This window comes from Galeopterus variegatus, unplaced genomic scaffold (genome assembly GCF_000696425.1).
Source record: "Galeopterus variegatus unplaced genomic scaffold, G_variegatus-3.0.2 Scaffold754, whole genome shotgun sequence".
Taxonomy (NCBI): Eukaryota; Metazoa; Chordata; class Mammalia; order Dermoptera; family Cynocephalidae; genus Galeopterus; species Galeopterus variegatus.
The window spans coordinates 42,796-55,084 of NW_007726865.1; the positions used below are offsets into that span (position 1 = coordinate 42,796).

The 12,289-nt window shown below is 39.2% G+C and overlaps 1 protein-coding gene across 1 annotated transcript in view; it reads right to left on the minus strand.

The window, feature by feature from the left end:
- Positions 1–4,015: 4,015 nt before the first annotated feature.
- CA8 (carbonic anhydrase VIII) overlaps positions 4,016–12,289 on the minus strand; it is a 146,050-nt gene continuing 137,776 nt past the window's right edge. Inside the window, exon 7 of the mRNA XM_008572127.1 lies at positions 4,016–4,376. The gene's annotated coding sequence lies outside the window, so the exon portion shown is untranslated. The remainder of the gene's footprint in view (positions 4,377–12,289) is intronic.

Genomic DNA, 12,289 nt, shown 5'->3' on the forward strand with positions numbered 1-12,289 from the left:
CCAACAGACACCATGATCTGAACCAAGTATTTCACTTCAGTCTTTTGACTCAGAAAATATACAGTATTCAATATAAAAAAAATTCAATAAAAAAAATAGAAAACACATTTTTGATAGTGAAATATGGGAAACTAGATACAACCCTGAAAGCCACTTGAATTAGTGTTTGTTATGTTTGTTTATTCTGTATATTTCAGGGAGAGATGGTACCGGACTGCAAGAATCATCAGAAGTTAAGTCCAGTACAACTGTGGCAGGGGTGGAGAGGCTGGGTACCTGTGCACTGTTTTGTTCCAGGGCCTGAACACAGGCGCTACCAAAGGAGCACTGGGAATGCCATGTGACTGGTCTGTCACTCACGAAAGGCTTTAGATCTAGTCTTTTGATGTTAACTACAAATGAAGCTATACCTGCAGCCGATGTTTGGCGTGTACGTGTTAACAATACTAGTCTGTAAGATGTACATGCTTGTCACAGTTTTTGTAACTGGGCTTTGCCACTTCCTTGTTGTTGAATACTAGAAACTACAAAAAGGAAGAATCCAGGGCCTCTCTCCACCTTCAGAGGCTCTGCCTGATGCTGCCCTAATGTGGGCTGGGCCACCAGCTCTTTATAAGCCTCTGCTTTTCCTCACTCTGCTCCAGATCTAGTCCTTTCTCTCTACCCAAGACTCCATGATGAACCTTCTATGCTTCCATTTTCAGGGATATCTGGTGCAATTTTTATTTGTATTTAATACTTCCACTTTTACAGCCTCTGTTCAACCTATCGAAAACGTCTGAACACGTATTTATTCTACCTGTATTATTCCTATTTCTTAATTTAGATATCGTGCACCACAAAATCCTTCCAAATTGGGACTATGTTACTGAAGCCATTAGTTTCACAACAACAATCATAACAACAACTAAAAACATTTATTAAGTACTTTGTGCCAGGAAGTCTACTGCTTTACATAAATTATCTCATTCTATCACATCTACCTGCAGCTAAGTATGTGCTTAAATTTGCTAGTAGCACTAAAAATTAGTTAAGGATATTGTTGGTCATCTTTGAAAGAAATATCTTAACACAATGAAGAAGTGAAATTCATACAATAAAATACTGTAAAGTCTTACAAAGCGTACAATGCTAAATTAATATAGGATTCTATTAAATTTACATTTCTATTTGTGGAAAATAAAGCTATTCCTGGTTCATTGTACCCACCTTCTTTTTATCCTATTTATTTCTTAGACCTTTCTCAAATTCCTAAGAACCACAGCTTCAAATCTGTCAAATAAATACAATTAGATTCATATATTCAATTGAGTCCTTTAACTAAGAAAGTAATATATAATGTATTATGTGTTGAATGAACTCCCAAAATGTTTTCCATGACAAGCCAGCCTGACACTAATTGTGGTATGAGTACTGAAAAATAACATGAGATGGGATTTTTACTAACCTTTCACATTGCATTTTGAAGCTCTATGCTGTTGTTGATCAAAACCCTTGTTTTACTGTCAAGAATTACACTAAGTCTCCGAACGAGCGAATTTTCGGTTGGAGACAGGAAATGAAGAACCACTTACAGTGGGAATGTATTTTTCTTGTCTCGATATTAATACATGATATATATTCATATTAATAACAACTCTGAAAATTAGTTTCATTCCTTCTACACATAAGCAATAANTTCTTTGAGATGGTCAGCAAAATTGACAAACCTTTAGCTAGACTAACCAACAAAAAAAAAAGGAAGATTCAAATTTTCTAATTATCTTAATTGACAAAACTTCTGAGAACAATATAACTTTACACATCATCAGGTGCATTAGCTACCATGAATTAGAGGCACTTATGTTTGTAAGCTATTATGAAAAACCCCCTCAGTTTGTTGCTTTTTTTTTTTCATTGTTTCATAAACAAAATGCATCCTAAATTAAATTTCGAGGTCTATAGAGGCACTTATGTTTGTAAGCTATTATGAAAAACCCCCTCAGTTTGTTGCTTTTTTTTTTCATTGTTTCATAAACAAAATGCATCCTAAATTAAATTTCGAGGTCTGTGAAAGTTGTCAATTATCCTTAGATAACTCCCCCCACCTTTTGCTTTGGGAGGCTCCTTCCCCAATTTCAGGGTCCATCACACAGCTTTTATTTTTCTTTCTCATCCCACCATCAGAACAGGATAGATTTGAGATCAGTTATTTGTACTTTTGTTGACTGGCAAATTACCCTTTCAAATTCATTCCTACAAAAGCATCACAATAAACAGCATCCATATTCTGACTTTGGGATACCTAATTGTGGAATGAAAGGGTTTTCCTTATTAAAAAATATTAAGCCTCCACACAATCTCACCAACAGACACCATGATCTGAACCAAGTATTTCACTTCAGTCTTTTGACTCAGAAAATATACAGTATTCAATATAAAAAAAATTCAATAAAAAAAATAGAAAACACATTTTTGATAGTGAAATATGGGAAACTAGATACAACCCTGAAAGCCACTTGAATTAGTGTTTGTTATGTTTGTTTATTCTGTATATTTCAGGGAGAGATGGTACCAGACTGCAAGAAGCATCAGAAGTTAAGTCCAGTACAACTGTGGCAGGGGTGGAGAGGCTGGGTACCTGTGCACTGTTTTGTTCCAGGGCCTGAACACAGGCGCTACCAAAGGAGCACTGGGAATGCCATGTGACTGGTCTGTCACTCACGAAAGGCTTTAGATCTAGTCTTTTGATGTTAACTACAAATGAAGCTATACCTGCAGCCGATGTTTGGCGTGTACGTGTTAACAATACTAGTCTGTAAGACGTACATGCTTGTCACAGTTTTTGTAACTGGGCTTTGCCACTTCCTTGTTGTTGAATACTAGAAACTACAAAAAGGAAGAATCCAGGGCCTCTCTCCACCTTCAGAGGCTCTGCCTGATGCTGCCCTAATGTGGGCTGGGCCACCAGCTCTTTATAAGCCTCTGCTTTTCCTCACTCTGCTCCAGATCTAGTCCTTTCTCTCTACCCAAGACTCCATGATGAACCTTCTATGCTTCCATTTTCAGGGATATCTGGTGCAATTTTTATTTGTATTTAATACTTCCACTTTTACAGCCTCTGTTCAACCTATCGAAAACGTCTGAACACGTATTTATTCTACCTGTATTATTCCTATTTCTTAATTTAGATATCGTGCACCACAAAATCCTTCCAAATTGGGACTATGTTACTGAAGCCATTAGTTTCACAACAACAATCATAACAACAACTAAAAACATTTATTAAGTACTTTGTGCCAGGAAGTCTACTGCTTTACATAAATTATCTCATTCTATCACATCTACCTGCAGCTAAGTATGTGCTTAAATTTGCTAGTAGCACTAAAAATTAGTTAAGGATATTGTTGGTCATCTTTGAAAGAAATATCTTAACACAATGAAGAAGTGAAATTCATACAATAAAATACTGTAAAGTCTTACAAAGCGTACAATGCTAAATTAATATAGGATTCTATTAAATTTACATTTCTATTTGTGGAAAATAAAGCTATTCCTGGTTCATTGTACCCACCTTCTTTTTATCCTATTTATTTCTTAGACCTTTCTCAAATTCCTAAGAACCACAGCTTCAAATCTGTCAAATAAATACAATTAGATTCATATATTCAATTGAGTCCTTTAACTAAGAAAGTAATATATAATGTATTATGTGTTGAATGAACTCCCAAAATGTTTTCCATGACAAGCCAGCCTGACACTAATTGTGGTATGAGTACTGAAAAATAACATGAGATGGGATTTTTACTAACCTTTCACATTGCATTTTGAAGCTCTATGCTGTTGTTGATCAAAACCCTTGTTTTACTGTCAAGAATTACACTAAGTCTCCGAACGAGCGAATTTTCGGTTGGAGACAGGAAATGAAGAACCACTTCATTTTGAAGCTCTATGCTGTTGTTGATCAAAACCCTTGTTTTACTGTCAAGAATTACACTAGTCTCCGAACGAGCGAATTTTCGGTTGGAGACAGGAAATGAAGAACCACTTACAGTGGGAATGTATTTTTCTTGTCTCGATATTAATACATGATATATATTCATATTAATAACAACTCTGAAAATTAGTTTCATTCCTTCTACACATAAGCAATAAACAGTATGTGCAAAAATATGAACACTAGCAGCAGTGATGTGGATATATAATTTGGGGTTTCTTTTGAATGCACAGCCATTTCTAATATTTCATTACAGCATGTGTACAGGGAACTGTCACAGATGTCCATCAGAGCTGGGTCAGATGAAGACAGACAACGCAGGCTTTGAGGATAAACTGAAGCTGCAGCTCCAAAGTCTCCATTTTTCATCCAAGGGCACTATAGGACCATTGTCTTCCTCCTTTAAGCAAAAAGAATAAATCAATCATGTTACTGACGTTCCTACACAGAAGGCTGAAAAAGTCTTTTTACAGTCCAGCAAGACACAGTAAAAACAAAAAATTTTATGATAAGAAAATGTAGAAATTTCAAAAATATCTTCATGCTCAAGCTTGTTAACTCTGCAATTTCTCCACGAAGTCTACCATAATTTTATTTCTATGGCAGAATCTATTAATGTAAAATTTCACAGAAACAAATGTGTTCAATCAAAATCAATAAATTAATGCTAGACTGTTTTATAAACAAAAAGTTTGTATATGATGTCTAATAAATAAAAATAAAGCTTTAAATTATTATTAATTTCAATAATCACAGAAGGATGATACCTCAAGAACACAAAGACTACTTCTTCCTTGTCTCCAAACAACTTCACAATTCTATTAAGTAAATAAACACAGAAGAATACATGAGACAATACCACTTTCTGAGACAACGAATAACATGCTTCCCATTTAGGAAAATGACATCTGCTAAGATTTTAGTTGAACATCTACTTGCTTTGCCAGCACTGGGAGTGGGGAAACTGACACATAACAGCTGCCTAATGTAAACTGGTCCAGTCTTTTAGTCAATAAATATCTATTAAAATTTAGAATGCATATATGTTTTGATCCAGAATTACATTTATAGGAACTTATGATACTGATATAATCATCCAATCATACAAATTTTATGTGTAAAGGCATTTGCTGCAACAAAAAACTGGAAACAAACTAAACGGCCCCCTTCCTTAATAAATTATATACAATGGAATACTTTAGAATTATCTGTATATGATGCACGTATAGGTATCTGTGGATGTATTTGTATACACATATATACATATGCATGTCCACTTATGTATACATACATATACACAAATATACATAACTTCTGAAACAATTTACTAGAAAATATTTATAATGCTAGGGTATTTCCAAACTACATTTCAAATATGATAATGAACCACAATCAATTCTTTTTAAAATTTTATTTTTCTTAAATTGACAGATAAAATTGTATATATTCATTGTGTGCGACATGATGTTTTGATATATTCATACATTGTAAAATGGCTAAATCAAGCTGATTAACATATGCATTACCCATGTAATGTTTTGATATATTCATACATTGTAAAATGGCTAAATCAAGCTGATTAACATATGCATTACTCATGTAGTCTAACATATGCATTACCCATGTAGTCATTTTTGTGAGAACAGAATACTTAAAATCTACTCTCAGCAATTTTCAAGAACACAATATATAGTTTATTAACTATAGTCATGTCTTACAACAGATTTCTTGAACTTATTCCTTCTAACTGAAATTTTTAGCTTTGGACCAACCTCTCCCCAACTCCTCTCCCATCGAATCTTTAAGATTATGCCTCAAAGATATGATTTCAAATGTAAAATAGGACACTTTTTTGTATATATTTGACAATTATAAACTCTCAAATTACAGAGTGACATGAAACTGACAATCGAATTTCTAAGTTTATGAAATAAAATTTAATTTTTAGAATACACTCAACCTTCTAAGAATTAAGCTACCATGGTGGAAAACATCAATTAAACAACAGATGGGTAGGTAAATATGCAGTCACTCTAATCGCATGATTCTAATCTTTAGCATACCTCTACAGTGCAAAACACAAACATGCTCACTCGTGTCCCTTCGCTTCTGATGCTCTAAGGGCGTGATTCAGGGGGTACTCAGTAAATGCCAGATGAATTCTTACTTAACTGGGTGTGGAATGTGCTAGTGAATTTGGGTACTCACTCTGCTAAGATCTCCCTCATACAGGAAATTAAAATAATAGCCTGTGCTTGTTGACTTCCCTCACTCCACCCCCCACTATATTTTTCAAAGAAAATGACACCTCCTGATAGAGTTTGGATGTGTTGTCCCTGGCAAAACTCATGGAAATCTGATCTCCAATGTGGCAGTGTTGGAAGCTGAGTCATGGGGGTGGCTCCCTCATGAAAGGATTAATGATCTCCCTGGGGGGGGGGGTCCTGAGTGAGATCTCACTCTATTAGTTCCCATGAGCTGGTTGTTTAAAAGACCTTGGCACCTCCTATCTCTCCTGTCTCTCCTCTCTCTCTCTCTCTCTCTCTCTCTCTCTCTCTCGCTCGCTCGCTTCCTTTCCCCATGTGATCTGCTTGTAACCACCACTGGCTGCTGTTTTCCGCCATGAGTAGAAGCAGCCTGAGGCCCACACCAGATGGAGCTGTCCCAGAATCATAAGCCAAATAAACCTCTGTCCTTTATAAATTACCCAAGGTTAGGTATTCTGTTAAAGCAACACAAAACGGACTAACACACCTCCCAATGCCAAGGTTCTCTGAGGATGATTATTATATCAGCTACCCCCCAAAAAATACACTTGATCTTGTTTACTGCAGATACCAGACCACCTGGAACAATGTTTCAATCGATCACAGTCTGGGATATGGATTTGAAATTAGGGAGACCAAAATTCAAGTCCCAGTTCTTTTACCAAATTGCTGTAAGACTTCAGGCAACTTATTTGCCCATTCTGAGCCTCGGATACCAACACCTACTTCATTTTTCAGAGTTTCAGAGAATGTTTTCATGGGACAGAATCACGCTTTGTGTCATCTGCACTGTTCCTAGGGTCCAGCACAAGATATGATCCAAAGCAAACACTCAGAAAAATGTGTGTGTACATGCATAAAAAGTGTAACAAGATGACAGGAGCAGTTGCTCCTATTTTAGCTCTTATCAAAATCATACATGGACATAAAGAGTTAAATAGTTATAAAAGATTTGTTATAAAATCTATCAGTCCCCTGTCCCAATTTCCTGCTGAACTCTTAGCTGACTATCTCACTAACACCATAGAGCTAAGTGGCATGACTATATGCTACCTTTCAATTTTTGGTATTATATATCAACCTTCCCTACAGAGAATGATTTGACCCTTTCCTCCTGTCAGAATCACACACACACACCCCATCCCACACACATAAACCTTTCCCATCACCCCACATCCTCAAATATAGTTACACAGTAATTTTGGTTGGATCAATACTGTTTCTATTATTGTAATGATGTAAATATCATTCAGAGCTGAACTACATATACTAATTTGATTTTCTTTTCCTGCACAACATTTTGTTTTTTTCTGGAGTGAATAAGCATCTTTTGTTTTTTCCACATCAGTTTTCTATATACTCATAACTAATTCAATCCAAAACTACCTACCAACTGCCTGACTCTCCTGTCAAGAAGCCAGACATACCATGCGCTGTATCAATCTCATCTTCCTGGAGAAAGCTCTCCTGGAACCTTCTCACTGCTCACACCTGGACCGCCTGCCCACTCTGCCTGTGATCTCACCCCACAGCACTCCGAGCATTCCTTTGGCCTTTCTCCTTTGTTGGATCGCCTGTTTCCTGGGTCCCACATCTTTTTTCTTGGTTTACTTCTTCATTTTGGTAAGTCACATCTAGTGGCTTCCTGGGAAGTAAATTTTCCATGACATTTAGTATCAGAAAATGACTATTCTACGCACACATTTGGGTGAAAGTTTGACTGGGTAAGAAATTCTAGGTGGGTTGCAACTTTCCCTCAGAATTCTCAAGGAGATGCTCCTGACTTTTAGCATCCAATGTTGCTGTTGAGAAGTCTAATATTCAAATTCCATGTTGTTTGATTTTGACCTGTTTGTCTTTTGGTTTGTTTGGTTTTTCCTCCCTCGGTGTCTAAAGTTTAACAATGATGATGCCTTGGTGTGGATGTATCTTGATTTACTGTGCTGGGAACTCAGTGGTCCTTTCAATCCATAAGCGTCTGCCAATGACCTCTGGGAAAATGTTTTAAATAATTTTGTTGCTGGGTTCCCCTCCTCCATTTTATCTGTTCTCCCCCTAGCTTTCCTGTTATTTGGATAATGGACCTCCTAGACCAGTCCTAATTTTCTGACCTCATTCTCTCCCATGTTTCAGCTTTTTGCTCTATTTCTTATAAGTTTCTTCAATTCTGCCTTCTGGTTCTACTATGGAATTTTGCATTTTGCTATCATGTCCTCAATTTACAAAAACACTTTGTTTTCTGAATATCCCTTTTCTTACTAGCATCCTGTTCTTATTTCAGGGTTGCAACATCTTTCCTTATCTCTCTGAAGATATGAATGATGACTTTCTTGAAGTTTTTCTCTCCACACTAAGTATTTCTTTTAAATCACCTTCTTGTTTGTTTTGGGCTCTTTCATGATATGGGCTTTCTTCAAATATCCTTAACTGCTCATATCTAAAAGTGGGGAGCAACCACTACAGGGAAACCAGAGTGGAGGCCACGGGCCTGGGGAGGCCTGTCTGTTGTGCCTTCACCACAGGATGGGCTGATTGCTCCATTTCCATAGAGAAGTCCCTGGGCTGGTCACAACCTCCCTAGAGAATCTCCCCAGCCCCATGTCTGGAGAACGGGGGGCCTTTCTGCCAATGTATTGCAGGCCAAGCAGGGAGAAGAGGGACATGAAGCATGAGGACATCATTTATTCACTCAGTGGCCCCTGTATTAGTCCGTTTCTGTTGCTTATAACAAAATACAGGGAACCGGGTGATTTATAAAGAAAACAAAATTTATTGCTTACAGTTTAAGAGGCTGGGAAGTCCAAAGTCCAGGAAACACTCATGGTGAGGGCCTTCTTAGTGACCACAGTGACGCAAGGTTCTCACATAGCCAAAAATGGTAGAGCAAAGAGAGAGAACTTCTCACGTGCTCTTCTTTTAAAGCCCTCAGAACCACGCCCCTGACCACCATTATTAATCCATTCACTAGGCATGGTCCTACAATCTAATGACTTCTTCAAGGCCTCCATTTTCAATGACCATAATAGGATTTCCCACACTCAACAGTTGCACTGGGGATTTAGCTTCAATGAGGCTGGGGGGAGGGGCATCCAAGCTACAGCAGTCCCTTAATACAGAGACTCTCTCTTCGTTGGCTCCAGTGGTTGAGTACCTCTAAGCGTCCACCAGGGATTGGGAGGGCACTCAAAGATGTAACTCTTTCTCAAGCAACTTTCAATCAATACAAATGACTTCAACATCCTTTCACTCCAACTTCCAGAGACATCTGTTGCCACCAATTCCTGGGATTCTATCACATAAACAGGCTTGTTCCTCACATCCACTAAATCTGTTACAACACAACCATCTGCTTTCCACTTCCACAATATTGTGGCTGTTGTCTCCTCTCTTGTTTTCTCTGTTATGTGGGTTTATGCACTTAAAAGAAAATAACCTTCCTCTTATTTTAATGTAGTCCGTGGTAGAAACAAAATTCATCACCTGCATTCAATTGATGATCATTAATTGAAACAGAAGATTCTTTTTATGCATTTGTGTATTTTCTAAAGTTTCTCTAATAACTGTATTACTTGGGATTCAGAATATAAACTTATTTAGTAAGACAATCTAAAGAAGTGACACTTTCAATACACAAAGGCAATCAGGCTGACTTTCTCCCCTTTGAAATTTCCTCCAAATACCCATTTATCTATATCTGAGGCTTATTTTATAAAGGGAAATTCTCTATTACACAATGATCATTGTTCATAATGATGACCTTGAAGTACGGCCACATCCTTAGGAGTCTTCTATTTGCTATTTTAATATAACTATAACAGATGCTACTTTTCATGTGTCTATTTCTGGACTGTAAATTACACGCTATGAAGAGACCCTAGGGAATAAGTGCAAATCAAATCAGGATTGGCGAATTTCCTAGGAAGCTACCAAAATTGAGAAAGCACGTGCACACACATCCTTTTCCTCAGAGGTCACTCAGGTCTTAGAGCAGACGTGAGTTCCAGTGAATTTGGCTCAGCCTATTGATAACCCACTAAAGCATCCCTGTTAGTACAATAATTTAGTGTAAAAGCTCCAAAATAAGAGCCCCTTAAGGAATATCAATATTTCTTAAAAGAAACATGGACGTTCCCTTTCTCTGCACAATGGTGAGGCACTTCCTTGGGCAGTCTGCACATATTGCTCTGACCTGGAGTTAGCTGTGCACCTGCTTTACACCCAACACCGGGCTGTAAGCTCCTTCAGGGGAGAGTCCTGTGTGGCTGTATTTATATTTTCACACAGCTCCTAGAATACTGCCATACACAAAACAGAAGATTAAAAACAGGGCTGAACAATTAGCCCAGCTGGTTAGAACGCAGTGCTGGAAATGCCAAGGTCGAGGGTTCAATCCCTACACCGGCCAGCTGCCAGAAAACAAAATAAAATAAATGCCCTTCCATCACAAGCAAGGGCATATAGCCACCTCCTTTTTCAACATACAAGTAATAACAGCAGCAGGTAACAAGGAAGGAAAAGAAAGAGAGAAAAGAGAAAGAGAAGAGGTCAAGAGCGTCAAATGCTTCTGAAGATTCAAAGGAAAGAGCATGGGAATCCTGCCACTGGATTTGTAAATAGAAATCCAAGCTTATCAGAAATAAGAAAAGGGCACCAGATATCACTGTTAATTATTTAACATTATTCTAGAAGTACTGGATGGTGCAATGAAATAAGTATTAAAATTAAAAAGGAACTGATAAAATTGTCACTATTTACAAATGTTATGTTCTATCTAGAAAACCCAACATAATCAGATGAAATCTTATCAAAAACTATATGGAACATTAGTAAGAAAGCCAGAGACAAACCTAATCAATTATTCTTTTAGGAAAAAATATTAACTAACATAAAACTATAGTGGAAAAAGACACTAGTCAAAATCAATGACAACAACAATAACAGTAATTGCTCATATTTAAAGNAGCAGCCACTCGAGGGCCTGCCTGTGATGCTGAATCCCGGAAGCATACAGGAATTGCTCCTACAGATGGGTCTTCCCCTCCCAGCAGGAGGGGGACTGCAGCCCTCACCGCAGGGACCCTCCATGGTGGCCTGAAGCCAGTGTGGGACACAGTGACATTGCAGCACGTGTGCCAGGAGAGAGTCTCTTCCTCTGTTACCAGCTTTAGGAGGACTTGGAGGCTCAGACTAAATATCCCAGCACCCTGCACAGCTGACCCCCTTCGGGCGTGGATTAGGTGCAGCCCCAGCTAATCCCAGGCATCCTCCACTTGTGCTTCTCCCAGCTCTGTAAAACAGCAGCCGGTGTGTGGGTGAGGGTTAGGGCAGGCGTGTGGGTTGCACTCAGTCGTCCGGCGAGCTGGTGTCTACTGACGTTCCCCATGCACAGAGCACTGGGCAGTCCTGCTATTCCAGGGATCATGACATGGGCTGCCCTCCAGGAGCTGGTGTCCTGATGGGGGAGACACATGCACGACTGTGCATCAAGGGAGTCCCATGGTGGGAGTGACAGGCTGGGAAATCAGGGCAGGCAGGGGTTTCTGTGGGTGTCAGAGAAGCCTCTCTGAGGAGGGGGCATTCAGGGAGGAGGACGGGGGCTGCCCTGAGCAGATCTGGGAGGAGAGGGGCAGGCGCTGGCACAGGCGTCTCTGCTTTACCTGGGATGGGGAAGCCTCTCAAAATGAAGCAACTGTGGCCAAATGACAGGCAGGTGTCTACTGTGTGCCATTCACCACCTTACAGTGTGTGTTTTCTTAGTTATAGAAAGGACGGAGAGAGAGAACGAATCTGGAGAGGACCGCCCCAGTGCGAGGAAAGGCTTGTGCAGCAGCAGCAGCCAGAGGTTTGGGAGAAGCTGGTGAGCTGGGGCCCGGGAGGTGAAGAGGAGGCCACCTGCGTCGAGACTGAAGAGAGACGGGTCGGCGGAAGCCCCGGGATGACCTCTGGACTCCAGTCCCTCCAGTCCCCCGGGGAGGCTCTGAAGGGTCTCAGGAGGAGCGGCATGGATGGACCCCCGCATTACGAGGACCCCTGACTGCCGGGTTGA